The sequence below is a fragment of the Ornithorhynchus anatinus genome, chromosome 15 (assembly GCF_004115215.2).
Source record: "Ornithorhynchus anatinus isolate Pmale09 chromosome 15, mOrnAna1.pri.v4, whole genome shotgun sequence".
Taxonomy (NCBI): Eukaryota; Metazoa; Chordata; class Mammalia; order Monotremata; family Ornithorhynchidae; genus Ornithorhynchus; species Ornithorhynchus anatinus.
Genome location: NC_041742.1, coordinates 6,951,232 through 6,972,690, shown reverse-complemented (window position 1 = coordinate 6,972,690; position 21,459 = coordinate 6,951,232).

Genomic DNA, 21,459 nt, shown 5'->3' with positions numbered 1-21,459 from the left:
ACTAAGGGGTAAAAAAAAACCAAAAAACATGTGAAAACCAGTCTACATTATGCAAATAATTTTAAAAAAAAGAAAAAAAATCTGTCCATAAATACGGTCTCTTATTTAAAAGACCATTCTAGACTCGATTTACATTGAAAAATAGGTTGACTGTGTGAGTCAATCCATCAGTGGTATTTATTGAGCGCTTATTCCGTGCAAAACACTGTATTAAGCACTTGGGAGCATTCACCACAATATACAGATACAGTCCCTTCCCACAGTGAGCGAACAGTTTTGAGGGTGAGACAGACGTGAGTATAAATAAATGAATTATGGGTATGTATATAAGTGTTTAGGGGCTGGTAGGAGGGGTGAATCAAGTGGCAGATATGAGAAAGTGGGGTGGGTGAGAGGTTGGTGGTGAGATAGACAAGATGGAGGTACAGTGAGAAGGTTGGCATTGGAGGAGCAAGGTGTGCAGGCAAGGTTGTATGGGAATAGAAGGGTAGAGAGGTGAGGTAGCAGGGGAGAAGGTGATTGAATGCTTTAAAGCAGATGTAAGGAGTTTCTGTTTGCTGCACAGGTGGATGGGCAACCACTGGAGGTTCTTGAGTTGCGGGGAAACACGGGCCGAACAGTTTTGTAGGAAAATGATCTGGGTGACAGAGGGAAGTGTGGACTGGAGTGGGGAGAGACAGGAAGCTGGGAAGTCAGGAGGGATGCTAATATAGTAATCGAGGAGGCATAGGATAAGGGCTTGGATTATCATGGTAGCAGTTTGGATGGAAAGGAAGGGGAGGATTTTAGCGATGTTGTGGAGTTTGAACTGACAGGATTTAATGATTGAATATGTGGGTGAATGAGAGAGAGGAGTCAAGGATGACACCAAGGTTACAGACTTGAGAGACAGGAAGGATGGTGATGTTAAGTACAGTGATAGGAAAGTCCAGGGTAGGACAGGGTTTGTGTGAGAAAATAACGAGTTCAGTTTTCGACATGTTAAATTTGAAGCGATGGCAGGACATCCAAGTAGAGATGTCTCGAAGTCAGGGGGAAATGCAAGACTGCAGAGAGGGCAGGTGAACGGAGCTGGAGATGTAGATTCAGGAATCATCCACCTAGAGTTGGTAGTTAAAGCCATATCCAAGGGAGTGGGTATGGATGGAGAATCCAAGGGGACCTAGAACTGAACCCTGAGGGACTCCCACAGTTAAGGGGTAGGAGTCAGAGAAGAAGCCCAAGAAAGAGACGGAGCATGAGAGGCCTGAGTGATAGGAGGGAGAACCAGCAGAGGAGAGTGACAGGAAAGCCAAAGTTGGATAATGTTTCCAGGAAAAGGCGATGGTCTACAGTGTCGAAGACAGCTGAGAGTTTGAGGAAGATTAGGATTGAGTAGAAAATGTTGCGTTTGGCAAAAAGGAGATTATATGTGATTATATGTGAGAGGGCAGTTTCTGTGGCGTAAAGGGGACAGAAGCCGTTTAGAAGGGATCAGGGAGCAAATTGGAGGGGACAATCTTGAGACAGCAGGAGGAGGCAATTTGCTCAAGGCTTTTAGACAGGAATGTTAGGAGGAAGTTGGGGAGGTAACTGGAGGGAGCTGTGAGGTCAAGGGAGTCTTTTTAGGATAGGATAGGAGAGACATGGGCATATTTGAAAGGAGTGGTGAAGCCATTGGAGAGTGAACAGTTGAAAGTGGCAGTTAGAGAGGGAAGAGCAGAGGGGGCAAGTGTTTTGAAAAGATGCTAAGGGATGGGGTCAGATACACAGGTAGAGGGATTTGATTTTGAGAGAAGGCAGAGGATCTCCTCTTGAGGTTCTGATGGGTAAGAATAGGGGAGTGGAAAGAGGGACAGGAGGGAGGGATTTGGAAAGAGCAGGAAGATTTTAGGGAGAATGACACCTGATAGTTTCTTTTTTCTTAATAAAGTTGCTGGCCAGGTTATTAGGGGCAGGAGATGGGAGAGGCAGGGGGACAGAGTTTGAGGAAAGAGTTAAATGTCTGGAACAAACGGCTAGAGCAATGGCTTGGGTGTCAATAAGGATGGAGATATAATTTGGCCTGACAGAGGAGCGGGTAGAGTTAAAGCGCGTAAGGGTGAACTTGAGTGGATGAGATCGTCCTTATATCGAAATTTCCACCAGTAGAGTTCTGCGACTCGTTTACGAGAGCAAAGGAGGCAGACTGTGGAGGTGATCCAGGGCTGTGGGATAGTAGTACGAGATTGACAGAGGGATAGGGGAGCGAGAGAGGGGGTTGTGTTGAGAAAGCGAATTTGGTCATCGAGGGAAGGTATTTGGGGGATGGAGGTGAAATGGGGCATAATGAGTTGAGAAAATTGGATGAGGTCAAAAGATCAGAGGTCTCTGTGGGGAATAGCACAAACATGTAGGTAGGAGGTGTGCAGGAGAGAAGGTGGGTGAGGAGGTTGTGGTCATATAGAAAGATTTCAGAGCTGGTGAGGGTAGAAATTGTGCAGTGAGTAGAGATGATGAGATCAACTGTATGCCCAACTTAGTGAGTGGGTGAGCTGGGGTGGAGCAGGAGATCATAGGAGTTGAGGAGTGATAGAAAGTGGTCAGTGGAAGGGTCTTCAGTAATACGCACGTGGATATTAAAGTCCCCAAGGATCAATGTAAGGATGGAGAAAGAGAGAAGGAATGTGAGTAAGGCATCTAAATGGTTCAAAAAGTTGGAAGTGGGGCCTGGGGGCTGGTAGATGGATGGCTGTTCTTAGAATCTGGAGTGGGCGTTAGAGGCAGATGAGATGGAATCGTTGTCTGAAATAAAACAAAACCTAATGACAAAACAAAAAACAGAAAGAGGGATAATTCCTTGAAATAGACCCCAAAATAGAGTGAAACTGAGATAATGAAAGGCAAGTTAACTACCCTCATCATTTAAGGGGAATCAATTCATGCAGCGTAGAAAGTGTCGAAAGTTCATCGCGGATATTATTTGATCAGTAGTCATCATTAATCATCAATGGTTTAATTGAATTGCTTACTTTGTGCAGAGCGCTGTACTAAATGCTTGGGAGAATACAGTATCGTTGGCAGATATGTTCCCTGCCCACAACGCAATCATAGTTATTGAGCATTTACTCTTCGGGTCTTGAGATAATCCAATAGCATTAGTGGACACAGTCCCTGTCCTCAAATGTCTTTTACCACCTAGAGGGAAAGGTACATGGGATGTTTAACTTCCTGCATGTTTTAAGAGTCTAAAATGTAATATGCATTTGCTTTATTTGACCACATATTCTAAATATGACTTTGAGTCCTTAAGTCAAAGGAAGAGCATATTTTCATCCTGTGTTCATAAAGAAATAGCCAAGCAATTCTGGTTGGATTTTTTCTTTCCCCTGCAAAGGAAACCCAACTAGCCTGACAGAACAAAGAATCTACTTCAAAGACTTGTGCTTTACTAGGAAATGCTTTCTAGCAAAATCATAAACTTTTGTCAACGAAGCCATTGTCAGAAATGATGAACAACTTTCCTCCAGCACTTGTCAGTGGAGTTAGCAATTGCAGATGTTTTCTCTTTGGTACAAAAGAAGTACCTGCAATAAGACAGAGTTTCATGTCCCAACAAAGCCATCCCTTTGCCCCAAGCCTTGATCTGGCACAGAGTGAGAGCTTGTTTTTGCAATACACCAGGAATAAAGAAACACAGACTTTTACTCCAGTGTCTTTTTTAAAAAAAACAACTCTTAATTTGTACAAGCATCATTCATTTAAGCAAAAAAAAAAAAAAAATCTTTAGGGAATTTCTAAGGAAAGATACTGTAACACATGACAGTTGGAAAACCAGGGTGGGTTTGGATAAGAAGGTTGTGTGTGTCCAGATCAGTTTGCTGTTTCTTCAGCTGCATTCCAGAGGCGAGGGAGGAATCGTAGGAGGAGGAAGGGTGTATGATCTCGAATTAGGAGAAAGCATCTATTCCCTCTGTATTTCTCAGGGTGAATAAAGTAGACAGATGGGCGGGCCAGCTTACTTGATCGTCCGTCAAAAGTACATTTACGTATTAAATTCCAGCATTTCTACCATTCCTCCTACTTCCAAACCAGCCTTCCTAGCTTCTTAATTAGTTTGCTCCCAACGACTTATCCTCACTCCTCTCCTACAACAACCCAGCCCACACACTTTTCTCCTCTGCCTCACTCTGGTCTCTCTTGTGATCAGTCTCTTAAGCGCACTCTCACTCCTGTCTGGAATTCCTTCCCTACTCACATCCAGGAGACCACCACTCTCCCCATTTTCCAAGTATTACTGAAATCATTTCTCCCCTAGGAAGCCTTCCCTGACTAATCCCTCATCTCTCCATCTTAGTCTCCTCTATTTTCTCTACTCCCGGTGGCTTTCTGTGTAATTTATGTGAGTCATTCAGTTATTCAAGCAATCAGTCGTAGTTATTGAGCGCTTACCGCGCGCGGAGCACCGAATTAAACATTAGGGAAAGTACAGTACAACACTGGGAGAAGCAGTCTCTTTCCCCAAGCAGGTTATCATCTAAGGGGTAGATGAACGTTGAAGTTCTTGGGAGATAGGGCCAATCGAGTATCAATCAATCATATTTATTGAGTGTGTTCTCTGTGCAGAGCATTGTATTAAGCGCCGGCGGTGGTACGATACAACAGAATCGGTGGGAGGGAGGCTGGCGTGAGGGTACCCAAGAAGACAGATGGAGAAGTTTGGAAATCAGAAGAGGCAGGAGGTGTGAGAAATTATCATGGGGCTGCTAATAAATTTCCTTAATGATCTTGCTCATTTTCTGAAAGTTCATCATTGCAAACCGCTGTCAGCTAAAAGAGAATCAAAACTCTGGATTTCTCCCGTGGGGTTTTTATTAATCAATCAATCAAAAATCATTAGTACTCACTGAGTAGAGCGCAGTACTAAGAACTTGGAAAAGCTCTATAGAGTGAATAGGCATGATCTTTTCCTCAAGGAGCTTACAAATTTCACAGTGGAAACGGGCACTAAAAGAAATTAGGAATCAGAGCTTAATGATAATGATAATAATAATACTTGTTAAGCGCTTAATATGTGCCAAGCACTGTCCTAAGTGCTGGGCTAGATAGAAGTTAATCTTGTTGGACATAGTTCCTGCGGCTCATAGTCTAGGTAGGAGGCAGTGGGATTCAATCCCCATTTTGCAAAATAGAGAACTCAGATATAGAGAAGGTGTGACTCGCCCAGGTCACACAGCAGAGGTGTGGCACAGCGGCATTTGAAATCCAGATGCCCTGCCTCCCGGGTCTGTGCTCTTTCCATTAGACCACACTGCTTCTCTTGGGGAAGCCACAGTTTAAAGATAGAGACTCAAGTGCTTAGGGTTAGAGATGATGGTGAGTAACTTAGTGCTTAACGGGTGAGGAATCAAGTGCATAGGTGATATGTTAGTGGAGAAAATGATTTGAAGATCATCACTGGCACCAATTCATAGGAGATTTGAAAAATCTTGAGGGGAAAGGCATTGGTTTAGACCATCAGGAACCTTGAGAACATTGTGAACAGAAGGAGCAGACTAAATATCTGGAAGCGGAAGATAAGCAGATGCCAACATATCAAGAAACTAAATCTAATCAAGTAACTTACTGGGATTTGGAAAAACATACCATCCCATTGGTTATTCATCTCCATAGTTTGGGGCCAAGATCCTGCTGGGGAAAATCTGAATTAGTTACGCATCCAAAATGGGCCTATGTACCTATTGTAGAAAAAGTGTGTGCTTCAAACCTAGTCCTGCTTCATAAGCCTCTGAAAAATGCTACTTGCTAGAGTGACCCTCAAAGGGGGAAGTGACTGGTATATGAAGTATCAAGTGGAGCTTGCATTCTTTCTGGTGATTATTTTCAACCTATTGTTAGTTTGATGGTTGGATTGCAGTTTTGTGTCGATTCCAACAGCATTTTGCCAAGAGATAGGCCCCGGGTACTCTGATTGATGAACTTTACTTCAGTATATCCCAGTCTATCCAGTTGTTTGACTCTCATGTCAATGATCATCTCTCCTGTTTGACTTTCTCCTGATTATTTGGAACTATTTCCATTCTGTCCTCTAGGCTGCAAGCTCTTTGTGGGCAGGGGACGTGAATACCAACACTGTTGCATTATATCCTCTTGAGCTTATTACAGTTCTATGTACACAGTATGAGCTCGATAAATATTGATTGATTGTCACAGTGGTCCATGTAATCCTAAACATTGAGTCTCAGATTTCACCTTTGTCGCCCATATAATGTGGCTGCCATTTTGCAGTTATTTTTCATTTCTTGGCTTTGTTTATGTGGGTATCAAACTATTCAGGTATCGTAAAACTTATTAGCAAAGTGGAAAAGACTCTTTGAAAGGGAAGGTAGTAAGATACTACAGATTTGGATGGTCACAAGTGTAAAGGAGGCTGAGCATATTTAACAAGAAAACAATTTTCTTCCTTGGATTTGAAAATGATATGAAGGCTGGTGAGATTCCGTCATTGTGATTTTTATTCAAGTATAATTGATAATGCCAGTGCACGAACAGCAATTTCTAACGTATGTTTTTAGCTTTCGTATTTAAGAAAGACACCCCTGGCAGTGAAATTCACTTTTGCATGTGTGTGATTTTTTTAAATTGATATTTATTAAGCCTTATTGTGTGCCAGACCCTGCACTAAGCGATGGGCTAGCTACGAGTTAATCAAGTGGGACCCAATCCATGTCCCACATGGGGCTCACAGTTTTAATCCCCGTTTTACAGATGAGGTAACTGAGGTACGGTGAAGTGAATAGACTTTCCCGAGGTCACACAGCTGACAAATGGAAGAGCAGAGATTAGAACTCAGGTCCTTTAACTCCTAGTCCCTTAATCCGCCCACTAGGCCACTCTGCTTCCCTATGTTTGGCTGAAGAGGTCACTGTGGGAATTTATAGAGTCCCGGCAACATTTTTCACACCAAAACACTCTTCCTTGTTATATGTGTTGTTTAATTTTGGCAATGACTGACACTTTCTGCTTATGCCCCCTTGCCTCTTGTTCATGAAGCTGTTGCTACTTTATTGAGAACAGTACACCAAGCACTTATTACCATGCTCTGCACACACAGTAAGAACCCAGTAAATACCATTGATTGGTCTATCTCTGGGAGTTGTCTGAGGCTTTAATCTGTTACATCCTTAATACATTTCCTCTGCCTTCCTTGCATTCACTTTCCCCATTTTTGCTTTCTATACAGCAGTCGTTTGGGCATCCAGCTTTGTTACGTGACCAACCTGGGTTGAAATGAGCTTAGCTTTGATGCTAGGAACATAACTGTGATCATGTATCCCTTCCTCAAGGAAAAAACAACAACAACAACAAAAAAAAAACACCACACATTTCTAGTTGCTGGAAATCAGAAGACTCTAGAAATCACCACATCTACAGATTCTTTCAGCATATTCTTTTGTGACTGTAAATTGTAGGTTACTGTAGACTGCAAGCTCCTCGTATAGTCTATAAACTCCTCTTTTAGACTTTAAGCTCCTCATGGGCAGGGATCATAGCTACCGATTGGACTGTATTTGAACTTTCTCAAGTGTTTAGTACAGCACTCTGTTCACAGGAAGTGCTCCATGAATACACATCACAAGATATGAGTTTATCTTTTTACAGACAGTGAAGGAGTCTAGTTCTTATCCTGCAAAGGTAGCGGAGAGATGATTTCATCAAGTGTTTTTCAATAGTCTCAAGGTTCGGTAAAATAGCGCCGTAGGCTATCACTTTATGTGTTTGAAAACAGGTTGTTCTCTGCTAAATAGGGATGGCCCAGAGAAACGGGAAAGCGACACACTGTATACAACCAAATGCTTAAAGTCTAATCACTGATATATTCTACTCTTGGATGTTTCCAAGAAATCAAAATCAGCCTGTCAGCAATCTCTCTTTGGGAAAAAAAAATGCAATGGAGTTCTGCCACCAGATGGAAAAGCAAATGAATATATTACGAATGTGAAAGACCGATAGTTAGAAAAGCTACGTGCGGATGGTTCCCCGGGATGGAGAAGGGCAGTCACGGTTGCCAAACATCAGATTTGTTTCCAGTCAGATTTGGCACTGGTCCTTTTTTGGATCTATAAATTTGAATGCATAATGGTTATTTTATGTCAGGCTTGTGGGCACAGGGCCCAATGCATTTTATATTCCTCAAAACGTAAGCGCAAGAAATGTAAGACACAAGGTTGGAACTGCTTTCGAAAGCAAATGAGACTCCAGAAAAAATCTCCTGGAACTAAATCCACCATGTTCTACTTACGGAAGTAGATGGAGTCAGGTTTTCCTCTCTCCCGTTCCATGTTTACTGGGATACAGCCTCGTTACACTCGGTTGCATCAGAAAACGTGGAAAAGGTTCCACAGATTGATCTGACCACATGATCTCAGAGGAATCTACTCGTCTCCAAGGAGTTTGCCCATCACAAACAATTTCAGATAAATCCTGGACTGGCTTAGTGAGTGATTTGTTAGCCAAAAAATTGGCCCAACTATAAGTACAAGGCAGGGTTTCTTGAGTAAGAGTGGATTTTAGAGTGGTAATTGTATGAGCGATGTTATGAGACAACATTCATTAATATGACATATCACTGCATTTTCTATTTTGTAAACACAGCTTTCATTAATGCGATCCTTAGCTAAAGCAAAAGCATTTATTGAGTTCCCACTTAGGCCAGAACTAAGCACTATTCTCAGCCCTGGGTGAAGTACCAAAAAAATAACGAGACATGGATCCTGCCTTCAGAGAGTTTGCAGTCTAATGAGGAGATAGGTTGTACATCAAAATGTGAACAGATTACTTAATTTGCCTCACGTTATTCTGATTTTTTTAAATGGCATTTGTTAATAATTGTCATATTTGTTAAGCGCTTACTATGTGCCAGGCGGTATACTAAGTGTTGGTGTAGATAAGAGTTAGTCAGGTTGGACACAGTCCCTGTCTCACATGGGGCTCCAAGTCTTAATTCCCATTTTACAGGTGAGGTGACTGAAGCACAGAGAGAGTGAAGCGACTTACCAGAGGTCACACAACAGACTTGTGGAGGAGCTGGCATTCGATTTGCTTTTCTATTAGAGAAATCAGTCTCACCGTTCACGGAGACATTCCTTTCTATTTCAAGCAGTTGATGAAATCAGGCCTGTGTTCCCTGATATTGAAGCACTATGGTCCAATGGAAAGAGCACGGGCCTGGGAGTCAGAGGACCTGAGTTCCAATTCTAGCTCCACCAGTTGTCTGCTCTCTGACCTTTAGCACGGTACTTAACATTGCTGTGCCTCACTCTCTTCATCTGCAAAATGGGGATACGGTACTTCTTCTGTCTCTTAGAATGTGAGCTCCATGTGAGACCTGATTATCTTGTATTTACCCTAGCGCTTAGTACAGTGCTCAGCACATAACGCTAAATAAATACCACAATTATTATAGCGTTTCACATTTTATCTTTTATATCCTTATTTCTGTTTTCTAGGTTAATCAGTCGAGGAGTGATATTTATTGAGCTCTTACTGTGTCGAGTCGTATAGTAGGCAACTTAGTATTTCCTATGGACCATAGCTGTGGGTTGTAGAAAGCAGCGTGGCCTTGAGGAAAGAGCCCGGACCTGGGAGTCTTAGGACCCGAGTTTTAATCCTGGCTCTGTCACTTGCCTGTTGTGGGACCTTGGGCAAGTCATTTAACTTCTCTGTGCCTCAGGTTCTTAGACTGCAAGCTCCTTCTAGAATGTAAGCTCATTGTGGGCAGGGAATATGTCTGCTATATTGATATATTGTACTCTCCCAAGCGTTTAGTACAGTCCTCTGCACTCAGGAAGTGCTCAATAAATACGATTGACTGACTAAAATGGGGATCCAATATCAGTTCTCCTTCCTACCTAGACTGAACCCCATACGGGACAGGGACTCAGTGTCACCTGATCATCTGATTTCTCCTCCGATGCTTGGTCTAGTGCCAAGCACGTAGTAAGTCCTTAAGCAATGCCATCATCCTCGTACGTTGTCCACGCAGGAAATCTTTGCGGGCCCCCTAATGGGTGAATTGCCACTTACTCTTCAAGAAGGTCATCGTACTGATATCTCGTCCCTCTTGAAGGCCCATCTCCTCCAAGAGGCCTTCCCTGACTAAGCCCTCAATTCCTCTTCTCCCACTCCCTTCTGCCTCACCCTGCTTTACTCCCTTTATTGACCCACCATACCTCAGCACTTATTTTCCATATCCATATTTTAAAAAAATGACATCAATGTCTGTCTCCTCCTTGCAACTGCAACTCACTGTGGGCAGGGAATGTGTCTACTAACTCTGTTATACTGCTCTTGCCCAAGCACTTAGGACAGTGCTCTGCCCACAGTAAGCATTCAGTAAATACAATTGACTGATAAATATATTGAGCTAGAATTATCCTGATAGTTATCGCAATTCTCACTCACAGTTTGTCACCGAAGAACTGGACCAAACCTCCAAAAGGTCTCTTTTACTTTCTCTAGCAGGCAAATCAGTGCCTCCACTTAGACCCTACAGTGAAGTGGCAGGATAAACAATTATCTGGGATATTTTTCCCAATTATCCAGATAATTCAGGCAAAAGTAATGTCAACACCCCTCCCCCTACACCTCCAAATATAAAGAATTGTATACCTGTAGACTCTACCATCCTCTAACTGATCTGGGTTGAAAGAGGGAGTTGGTCAGTATGTTCAACTATGAATTTCACAGTTAAAATGCACCATGATTGGAAGTGGCTTGGGCATTCCTTCTCCCCCTTTTTTTCTTTTTTCCTCCTTTCCTCATAGCCTTCCCCATCCTCCCTTCTCTCTTTCCCTTCCTCTCTCCTTCCCTTTCCCCTTTCCTTCATTCAATCATATTTATTGAGCGCTTACTGTGCGCAAAGCCCTTCACCAAGCTTTTGGGAGAGTGCAATATAACAGTAAACACATTCCCTGCTCACAAAGGGTTACACTCTAGAGATGAGCTTACGGTCTTCCTTCGCTCCCTCTTTCCTTCTTTCCCCACATTCCTGTTCTGCCCCACTTCACTCCTTCCTTCTTTTATTTCTTTCTGCCCTCCCTCCATCCTTTCTTCCCAACCTCCCTTTCTCTCTTCTCCTTTAATTTGAATTTTCCAAATGGTAATGCGCTCCTAGGCAAAACACCAGTCAGAATCCCCTGTGGACCTGTCCACATGGCAAAAGTCACGAGCAGCAGCGTCCCAGCTCCAATTAACAGAGAAGACATAGAGAGGGAGGAGCTACAGGCCTTTCCCCAGCCAAGATTTCCAACCGACCCGTCCAGACCTCCTTAGAAAGAGATTTACGGACCCTACAGGCTTCCATTCCTCTGCGGAAGAGCTTTTATGGCCCTGGATATCACAGAATAGCTATTTTAAAAGGCCAAAATTATGAATGCTGACTGCCAGGCTCTCAACCTTTTGCTAAAGAAATCAAACCGAAGGAAACTGTGGAAAGTCCGGGAGAGGGAAGAAATGATCCTGAAGACCCTGTTTAAAATTCAAAATGGCAATTTAGAATTGTTTGGCCATAAAAGCCAAGGGAAAGTGTTGATAAACACTCCTTTAGTTCTTAAAGCCTCTAGGTCTCTCTGGCAAAGCCTCAGTGACAGCAGACGATCCCTCAATTTGCTGGTGCTAATTGCATTTTGGCACCTAAATAATTGGGTTTCTAATTGAACTGTTTGCACATTACGCTTACAAGCCAGTTTTATTGTTCTCCTGGTAGTTGTTTTAAACCTCTGTTTGTTGCCCTAACCGTGCATCTTTCCATTCGTACCAACATTTGTTCGATCAACTTGACCTTTCTGAGTTGCCTGTCATGTAGGGTAATGGATGGATCCTTTATTGTCATTTCGTTGTATGCCAATAGTTTGACCTTTATTTTCCTAACTTTCTCTGATTCAGAAATCAGAAGTAATATAATATGTCTTCTATTTGTTAAATGGACGTGTCCCCCAGGGCTCGCAACCCTCAGTCGTCCTCCTCTCTCCGCTGCTACCAGAGGCGGGACTGGTAAATACTCATGCCAACCTTCAAGGCTCTGGGGGAGTGGTACTTCCAGGGAGGGGCCTCGAGGGTTGGATATTATCCAAAAAAAATTATCATTATTACGATAGAGTTAAGCATTTAATATATGCTAAGCACTGCACTGAGTGGTGAGGCAAATCGAAAATAATCAGATGAGTCCCTGCTCCACAACAGAGCTCAGAATCAGGTATTTTATCCTCATTTTGCAGATGAGGACACTGAGGTGTGGAGTGGTTAAGTGGCTCATCTGGCCGGGGGAGAGACGCAGCAGGGATTGGAAATAGGCCCGCTGACTCCTAGATCCACGCCTTTCCCACTGTCACAGACAGTTGTACTTCGAAGGTCATCGAGTGGTTCAAACGTCGAACGTTTAATGGTTCTCAAATCTTCCTGCATTTACAGGTCTCCAGAGAAGGAGAGTTAACTTGATTCCTTATAGTTGACTTGGCTTTTTTGGTTTGTTTCATTGTTGGTAATCATTTAGCTCATCAGACATTCTTAAATTCTTTTAAGCCATCTCAGAATGGTGGTTTCAAGAGATGGATTTTCTTGATGATGTTGGTATTTGGTAAGCGCTTACTATGTGCAGAGCACTGTTCTGAGCGCTGGGGTAGATACAGGATAATCGGGTCGTCCCACGTGAGGCTCACAGTTCATCCCCATTTTACAGATGAGGGAACTGAGGCACAGAGAAGTGAAGTGACCCGCCCACAGTCACACAGCTGACAAGCGGCAGAGCCGGGAGTCGAACCCATGACCTCTGACTCCGAAGCCCAGGCTCTTTCCACTGAGCCACGCTGCTTCCCTTTTCTTGAGGGGAGAAGACATGGGAGTGACTCTTTCCTCAGGGGAAAATGTTACACCCTCATTAAGATCCCCTGGCAAAGTTGTGCCTGTCCATGGGATTGTTAAAAGTCTTATATGACGCTTCTTGGTGAATGTTATTATTATTATCATCTATTATTACTAATATCACCTGCATAGAGTTATAACTGGACAGTATGTGAAATACTCTCAGAAGACTCTCCGCCCCAAACAATATACGACTCTGATGCCTAAGGCTTTATTAGAGCTGGCTTCCGCATGGACCACGGATACTTCCTGTCCAATGAGGAACAAAAACAAATTGCTCCCGATTATGCCGTAAATGACTTTATAAAATTCCAGAGGGGAGCCTGCTTAGTGTCAGAAGTTCCAATTGCCAGAATGATTCTGGAGGAAATGGTCACGATTTGATTTTTAAGGGACCCTTGATAGCATGAGTTTGGCCTCCTTTAGGTAGCAGTTATCTGGATATCGCAAACCATGTCTTATTCATCTTCATGGAGAACTATTCTTGGAGAAAGTCAGGCTCAAGAAAGACTCTCTTTCCGCTTCAACCCTCCGGAACATCCTAAGGGTCCGCATCTGCGATGCGGTCAATACAGAGAGCGGTCAGTTGGGAGACTTAAGCCGTCCTTATTTTGAAGTGGGGATTCTCCTCAGAAATATTAGTCAGTTTATTGAGTGTTTACTGTGTTCAGGGCACGATATTAAGCACGTAGCAGAGTACCTGATAACAGAATTGGTGGTTGCATTCCCTGCCCACGAGGAGCTTACGGTAAAGAGGGGAGAATATGGAATTGGAATATGTCCAGTCGGGGAATGGTGGGATAGATCCGCTAGGCAATTAAGGTGGCAAGTCATTTGTGTGTCTCTTTATGTTACGAAGCACCCACCAACGTCTGTAAAGATTCAAATAAAATAGGAGTCACAGCCCCACCCTCTAAATCCTTAAAATTCACTGGGAATCCCAAGCCTAACATGTTGGCTCGTTGAAGAAACTGAGGCACCAAGAGTGATTTAACCAAAGTCTCTCTAGTGACGGAGGGCAGAAGGGTTCCGGTCTTCTGATGATGCAATTAAGACTTTATCCCCCGGACTCCATATCCCCAGTTCTTTGAACTAGATTGTACAGAAGGGCAATCGGTGATGGATTCATCGATTGAATTCAGGGTAATAACCCAAAACAACAAATGGCCCAATCCCTTGAGACCCATTCGGTTATCATTACCATTGTTATAATACAGTGATGCACTTACTTTTCGTAAAGGCCTGCTCTGAGCTCCGGGGTAGATGCACTATAAGCAGGTTTTTCATGATTCAGAAACTAGCTTAATTTCAAACTCAAGCATTGATATGGTGCATCCAGTTGAACACTAAAAAAAAAAAAAAAAAAAAAAAGGCTCTTTCTCCTGAGAGAAGACCCGTGTAGATCACCACTATGAAATTGCCGGAAGAACCACACTTAGATTAAAAAGCTGCTCTAAAATTTCATTTAAAAAACAGAGGATTTTTTTTTATTTAGTAAATATTTGTTTAGCTGTCAGAAGTAGTTTACGTAATAACTGCTGCTTCCTTCTAGACTGTTAGCTTGTTGTGGGCGTGGATTGTGGCTTTATACTGTTGTATTATACCCTCCTAAGCACTTAGTACAGGGCCCTGCATACATTAAGCGCTCAAAAAATATCACTGATTGATTCATTCTAAAGGTGAGTGGAAACTGGCAAGGAATCCAGTCACCGCTGTTAACTCTGGTTGTTATTAACTGCATTTTCATAATCTCCAGGCCAGAGGGGTTTTATAGCAACTTCCTATCTGATATCCTTTTTTGTCACCTGCTCAATTCACAGTAAGAATCCTCAAATCCTCTTCACCTCCCATGCTCTTTTCTCTTCACTGCATTTCCCGTTAATCTCCCAGTATAAACAGACTTCTGCCTGCTACAAGAGGAAGGGATCCAGAGGACGGGGTGAGTCATTTTAATCTCCCTGCATCCCCAGACTGCGGGATTCAACAAATACAGAGCCAGACGTTTCCTAATGGAGGAAATTAGAAAGCCCTGATAAAATAACCAAGAGGCGGAGGGTGGAATTGATTAGCTGTGAGAACCCTAGGAACAACATAGTAGATAGGAGAAGATCATTCACAGATTGATTAACCTTCCCATATGATGCAGACTTGAAGGGATACTACAATATAGCCACATGGATGAAATAAAACCTTTACAGCTGGTCTGAGTACCCTCCTCTCCCCTACCTCGGTCCTCCTATCAAGATTCTGGCAGTGGCACCGGGAAAAACGTTCTTTTTTATGGTATTTGCTAAACGCGTACTGTGTGTCAAGCATTTCTAAGTGCTAGGCTAGGTCAGTCGAACAGTTGTATTAATTGAGCTCTTACTGTGCGCAGAGCACTGTATTAAGCACTTGGGAGAGCACAGTATAGGAGTCAAACAGACACAATCCCTGCCCGCAATAAACTTACATTCGAGAAGGGGAGAGAGACATTAATATACATAAGTAAATTACAGATGAGTCATGAGGGACGTGGCTCTGGGAAGGGGGATGAATAAAGGGAGCAAGTCAGGGCGAAGTGGAAAAAAGGGAAAAGAGGGCTTAGATGAAGTCTCTTGGAGGAGATGTGCCTTAAATAAAACTAGAAACAAGATAATGAGGTTAGCACAGTCCCTGTTCCACACTGGGATCACCATCTAAATTGGAGGGAGGAAAAAAATAATAATAATAACGTCGGTATCTGTTGAGCGCTTACTCTGTGCAGAGCACTGTTCTAAGCGCTGGGGTAGACACAGGGGAATCAGGTTGTCCCACGTGGGGCTCACAGTCTTAATCCCCATTTTACAGATGAGGTAACTGAGTCCCAGTGAAGTGACTTGCCCACAGTAGTGGTAATACTAATTAATAATTGTGGTATTTCTTGAGCACTTCCTGTGCGCTTGGGTGGACACAAGCTAATCAGGTCAGACACAGTTCCTGTCTTAGATGGGCTGCACACTCTATGTAGGAGGCTGAACGGGAATTGAGAATACTGGAACTGAGGCAAAGCCAAATTAAATACTTCGCCTAAGGTCACCCAGCGGGGAGGTGCATAACTATTGTTCTCGTCTTGTCCGTCTCCCCCGATTAGACCGTGCGCCCGACAGAGGGCGGGGACTGTCTCTATCTGTTACCGATTTGTCCATTCCAAGCGCTTAGTACGGTGCTCTGCACATAGTAAGCGCTCAGTAAATACTATTGAAATACTATCGAATGAATGATTAGAACCTAAGTCACCAGGCAAGTGCGCATTTGATGCGGTGCACTGAATTAGGTGGTTGGGGGAGACAACCAAACGAAACTACATTGTGCCTGCCACGAGGACTTTACGTTGTACCGGGGAGCCAAATATAATAATAGTGGTCATAATAAGTAATTATCAATGATAATAATAATAGCACCTGTTCAGCTCTTACTATGTGCCAAGCACTGTTCTACGAACTAAGTTAGCTACTCGTTAATCAGGTGGGATGTAGTCCCTGTCCCAGATGGGGCTCACGGTCTGAGGTAGAGGGAGTCAGATTTAATCCCCGTTTTACAGATGGATTAACTGAGGCAGAGAGAAGTTAAATGAGTTGCCCATGGTAAACATATTACTTAGCTATCTTTGGATCCCGGGTATGAGAGCACCAAAGTCCCATTCCACTCACCCAGGAATCCCTTGCACCCAAACATCCAGCCTACCGTATTTCCTGCAGCTTCTGTCGATTATTATGAATAATACCATTAACAGCGTCTGTTAAGCACTTACTATGTGCCAGGCACTCGTCTGAGGGCAGAGATAAATGACAAGATAATCAGGTTGGATACAGTCCCTCTCCCAGATAGGTTTCACGGTCTTTATCCCCATTTTACAGGTGAGGGAACAGAGGCACAGGGCAATTAAGCGACTTGCCCGAGGTCACACAGACAAGTGGAAAAGCTGGGATTAGAACCCGGATCTTTCTGACTCACAGGCCCGTGCTCTGTCAACTTGGTCATGGAGTGGTGTGGACAGGGGAGTATGTGAGGACAGATGGTCCCATTTTGGAGGTGTGGGCCTCCCCAGCCTCTAAATGACCATTTCCGGTTTTCACGGAACTTCGAGGATTTCAGAGTTACGGGCCAATGCCCTTCGTAACGCCACCGTCAGCAGCAGCATTATCATCATTCATTCCTCATTCAATAGTATTTATTGAGCGCTTACTATGTGCAGAGCACTGTACTAAGCGCTTGGAATGTACAAATCGGTAACAGCTAGGGACAGTCCCTGCCCTTTGACGGGCTTACGGTCTGATCAGAGCTATTGATTGAGCGCTTATAGTGTAAAACACCCTCCTACCTGCTTTGGGGAAGATACCTTCCCTGCCCACAGTGAGCTTGCAGTCTAGAAGAGAAGCGACGTGGCTCGGTGGAAAGCACCCGGGCTTGGGGGTCGGAGGTCATGGGTTCGAATCCCGGATCTTCCACTTGTCAGCTCTGTGACTGTGGGCGAGTCACTTCACTTCTCTGGGCCTCAGTTCCCTCATCTGTAAAATGGGGATTAACTGTGAGCCTCACGTGGGGCAACCCGATTACCCTGTATCTACCCCAGTGCTTGGAACAGTGCTCTGCACATAGAAAGCGCTTAACAATACCAACTTTATTAGTATTATTACCTTCTGTTCTTTAAGAACTGACTTAACTAGGATATAGCCATTTCAATGGAACGGAGGACTTGGACGTACCCCGGTTTATTGTCACTGCTATTATTACTATTGTTATTATTACATTTGTTAACCACTTACTTTGTGTCAAGCACTGTTGTAAATGCAGGGGTAGAAAAGTTAATTAGGTTGGACAAAGTCCCTGTCCCACATGTCTCAAAAGTAGAAAGGAGGACAAGTATTGAATCCCCATTTTGCAGACGAGGAAACTGAGGCCTAGAGACGTTACGTGGCTTGCCCGAGGTCACGCAGCAGTCCAGAGACAGAACTAGAATTAGAACCCGCGTTCCTCTGCCTCCCAGACTCCCAGTCCTGTGCTTTTACCGCTACGCCACACTGCTTTCCAAATGCGTGACACTAGCTAGCTGTGTAACCTTTCTGCGCTTCAGTTCCCTCATCTGTAAAATGGGGATACTATTACCTGTCTCGGCCTACCTCCTTGGGAAGCAGTGAGGACACAGAGAAAGCAGAGCCTCGAAATCACTCCAAAGTTGGAGCGCTGCAAAAGATGCATGGTAACGTAGAGACAGGAAAGGAGCAGCTGTGGAGGGTCTTTTTACGGTGAATCAGCCGAGAACTGAATACTGCTCTCCAAATTGTTTGACCAAATAAATATATAGAGACATTAAGTTTAAGTACCTTCAGGCCACAGCCTCGTGTGAAGCCCAATTTTACTCGAGTTTATTATTGCTAGAGCCACATTATTATATCAAGTGTCTTTAGAGCAATAAAGTAGAAGGAGGGGAAGTATCTTCTGGAAGAAGACTCGAGAACGGTTTCGGCATTCAGCTTGGGTTCCTTAGAAGCCCCAGAGATAGCGCGAACCCGTCAAAATAAAGTTTCTCTTGGGACAGTGAGCATGGGGTGGGAGGTCAGGAAACCTGAGTTTTAATCCCAGTTTTGCCACAGGCCTGCCGTATGGAACTTGGACAACTCACTTAACCTCCTTGTGCCTCAGTTTCCTAAAGTAGGGATACCTTGTCCTTCTCTCAGACTGTGAGCCCCATGGCAGGCAGGAACCGCATCCAATCTGATCCACTTTGTGCTCACCACAGTGCTTGGCATCTTGTCAGCGCCTGATAAATCCCATTGTTGCTATAGGAGTCATAGGAGGAAAGTGCTCCTTTCCTGTGTATTGGAGCTGTGAAGGTAAACAAAGACAATCTAGTCACATACTGTAGATCTGAACCCGGTTAGACCGGAAGCCCGTCGAAGGGCAGGGACCGTCTCTATCTGTTACCGATTTGTACATTCCAAGCGCTTAGTACGGTGCTCTGCACATAGTAAGCGCTCAAAAAATACTATTGAATGAACTTTAGATATGAGAATTTGGGTAACTTTGAATATTGGCTCAAGTGCCGAAGAATTTCAAACATAAAGAAAATAATTTTTTTTTTCTGTTTTGGAATACTTAGAATGAAAAAGCCATCCAGACCACCAGCTCATGGTGCTACTGGATTACCACTTGGAAATAATAATAACTGTAATAATGATAATTGTGATATGTATTAAGTGCTTTCTTTGTGCCAGTCACTGTAGTAAGTGCTGGGGTAGATACAAGGTAATTGGGTTGGACACAGTCCCCGTCCCACGTAGGGGCCACAGCCCGAATCCTCATTTTACGGATGTGGTAACTGAGGCGCAGAGAAGAGGAGTGATTTGCCCAAGTTACCCAGCAAACAGATGGCCGAGCCGGAATTAGAACCCAGGTCCTTTGGACTCCCAGGCCTGGGCTCTATCCACACTCTTCTGGAAGAGTGACACCAGAAGAATCACGAACAGTTGACCTGCCAAGGTTAGCAGTGGGGCAAGAACGATGACTCATTTAAACTGGCACTTCCTCTTCCGACCACTAACCGACATCATACGACTGTTAATCGAAATGGAGGCGATCGTCTTCATCTCCTCCTCAGGTAAAGGGAGAATCATATCTCCGTCTCGATTCTTCTTCCAGATCAGTGCGGTTGCGAGTCTTCTGGAGGAAGATTGAATCTCAGCTTTGGCAGTCTTAGGCGGCTTCATGGATTCTCACTATGTCTTCTGCAATTCTCTGGAAGACTAGGGAGCTTCCTCTACCTTCCTTGTTCAGTAAGTGGGTGGGAGGAGGCCTCGGGTTGCTCCATCTCTTGGGGCAAGCAGCTAGGAATTGAAAATCCTGCCTCTTGGGAAACACCATGACCAGTTGAAAGATCACACGCGGGTCTGGGAGTCAGAGGATTTAGGTTCTAATCCTGGCCGCTCCATTTGCCGTAATTATCCGTGCTTCAGTTTCCTCATCTGCACAATGGGAATTTGTCGTATTTCGTAAACTTTGAGCCCCGTGAGTGACAGTGTCTAACCGGATTTTCTTGAATCTACCGCAGCGCTTACTACGGTGCTCGGCACATAGTGAGTGAATAGAGTAACGAAAGCCCGCACTAATATTGTCGGAAGCAGAGCTCAGTTAGATGACTTGGCCAAGGTCGTACAGCAGGCAACTGACCTATATAAGCCTGTGGTTTTTCCATTAGGCAACCCTGCTTCATGGCACCGGTTGCAAAAGAAGGGGCCTTTAAATGTCTGAAGCTGGTTCCCCTCCAGACTGTAAACCCGTTATGGGCAGCGAAAGTGTCTGCCAATTCTCTTGTGATCTACTCTCCCAAGTGCTTAGTATAGCGATCTGCGCCTAATGAGCGCTCCGTAAAGACGACTGACTTGCTGACTGACATGTACGTATCTTTAAAATATTTATTATAAATTATTTATTCACATTAATGTCTGTCTTCCCATCCAGACTATAAGTTTGTGATGAGGAGGGAAAGTGTCTGCTAATTCTGTTGTACTCTCCCAAGCGCTTAGTACAGTGCTCTTTATCCCGCTTTCTCCTTTCTATGGAATTTCATTCATGAAATGCCCAGCATAGGGCCAATTAAAAAAAAAAAGTATCCGTTTTGGAATCGTGCAGGCAAACGATCATTCGAATACCGAAAGTGACATTTATTGGTCAGTGTTAGAAATGTGTCACTCTAAACAATCACCTTTCTCAAAAATGAAAAAAAAATGAAAACGCCATATGTTTCCTGTCCCCATGTGTAGGCTTTAGAGCAGTTTTAATAGTTAAACTTGGGTTTTTTTTTTCTTTTTAAAATCTCACATGTGGATTTAGTGTTTATTAAAGTGAAGGGCTAAGTGAAGTGGTCGGATTTAGGCTTAATGCAGGCAGTTGCAGTAAAAGCTTCTCTAGAGCTTTCTGCCAAAAGACTTTTCCTGAGGAGTTCTTGAATCTGTAGAAAATTCCTAAGACATTCCTCGGGCCGTACTCGTTCCATCCTTTAGTGGTTTTATGACATGGAAAATGGGGTTGAGAGAAGCTAAATTTGATTTTCCTGAATGTTGATGGCCATGAGAATCCGACTTTTCGGTAATATTTTTGTTCCTGAATCTTTTGCCTCAACCAGTCCTGTGGCCCCCACCTCCTTGAAAACATGGGAGAAATGAGTTGAATCAATTTTACAAACCCTGGGTTCAAATTAAAGGACCCAATTGAGGATTTGCAAATTTGCCTCTTGAAATCTTCCCTTTCTCTGCTGCACAAAACCTCCTTAACCGTCACTGGAAAGGCTTTCAATATTTTTTAGCCCAAACTGTGTGTAATAGCAATCCCTGCTTATGGAAGATACAAAACAAGAAGCCAGACAGGCTGTTGTGCAAACAAATGTATGGGTGATGTCTGACATTGCTGATAGCTTGATAGAACTAAGGCAATATTCCCCTGAAAATGACCTAAAGCAGTTAAGAAAAGTTAAGAGAAATATTGCAGTAATTGTTGGTTTTCATTATCTCAGTTGTTAGAAGCAGAGATAGAACATTTTCCCAGACCATTTTGAAAAGGTAT